Source organism: Stegodyphus dumicola, chromosome 8, assembly GCF_044657685.1.
Source record: "Stegodyphus dumicola isolate Sdum_Otavi_A_Nest chromosome 8, ASM4465768v1".
In the NCBI taxonomy this organism is placed as follows: domain Eukaryota; kingdom Metazoa; phylum Arthropoda; class Arachnida; order Araneae; family Eresidae; genus Stegodyphus; species Stegodyphus dumicola.
The window spans coordinates 190632851-190634368 of NC_140775.1; positions in this window are offsets into that span (position 1 = coordinate 190632851).

A 1518-nucleotide genomic window follows, 5' to 3' on the forward strand; every position below is an offset into this window, starting at 1 on the left:
TTGTGTGCATTCAGATTTTGCTATAATTTTATGTGATATGTATGTAGACCAACTGAAACATTTTAAGACTGAAACTTTTGTTCAAAATGTTGAAGTTTTACTGGACACTATAATTTTTGTTTTCAAAGTAAACTCCTTATGTTAAATTATACTTTTAAAAAATGTGGTACTTCCTTTATAATTATCCCCCCCCCCATTATTTAAACAACATATCACGAACCATCGCCAAATGGATGGCAATTCTAAATATAATTAGTTTTATTTTTTATTCTTTATTTATAAAACACTCAAAATTTAAATAAATTTATATTTTTTTTTTCAAGTTTTGGAAAGGAGAGGGAGAAGTGATCATCTATCAATAGTTAAAGTAGCGTATGGGGCAAAAAAAAAAAAAAAAAAGATAAAGAGTCACTGTTCTAGAAAGTCCCATTCAGCTATAAAATTCAAAACGCATAACTATGCCCAATCTCTAGCATCTTCCAGGTCAATCGTTGCTGCTTTAAGATGCCTTCTCAGTTATTGTGTTCTGTTAAAAGCTCACTCTGGTAGTTCATCATAAAAAATTATTAGTTTTGAGATGGATACCTTTAACTCTTCACTGGTATAAGTGAGAGGTATTTGAGAGCTCATGAGACTGATTGAACAGCCTTAAACATAATAGTGGCTCATACAAATGCTAGGATACTTTGAATTTTTGTATACTTTAATGAGCATAATGACTAAAATAAATTAAAACAAAAAGAAAGCGTTTTATTTTGATTATATATAAATTCAACATTCTTTTTATAGTAAATACGTTTTTTTTAAAAAATGAAAATTAAATTCAAAAATCAATATTATTTGTTAAATGATAAAAATTATTCTAAAAAAAATAATCGGATGCTTTTAGTAATGGCCAAAAAGGACAAAAACTTGCATTGTTTTTCCTCCTTAATATTTTGTGGTATTACCTTTACACTTTATCACTTTATTTAATCTTTTGGGTATTGACTCCACAAGTAAGTTTTTTTTTTTGGGGGGGGGGGACTTATTTTATTCAATTTCTCTTGAATCACTACTTTTAGCTGTTGCCAAGAAGATATGCTGTGTTTTTGAATTTTTAATTCTAGCTCCTGCCAAATATGTTTAATAGGATTAAGATTTGCCGATTGGTGTGTTACCTGAATTGTTTCTGGGCACTCATGTAACAGCCGGAGTCTAATATTATGCACACTATGCTTTGTATAATTGTCCTGGTAGAATTTAAAACTATTTTGTATATTAAGTTTTGTGTTGACAATGTCAAATTTCACTTCAAGATGTCAAGCTACTTATATTGATCCATGATACCACGTATAGACTCTATATTACCAACTCCATAGATCACCATATCATAACTCCTTCTCGGCCTACAGTTGGTACAAAGTTTTGTTTCCAAAAATTTTTTTTTTTTTTGTTTGTTTTGTTTTGTTTTTCTCCACACCAGCACTTGCCCATATGAGCCAAAGATATTAAATTTGCTTTCATTAAGAAACGATA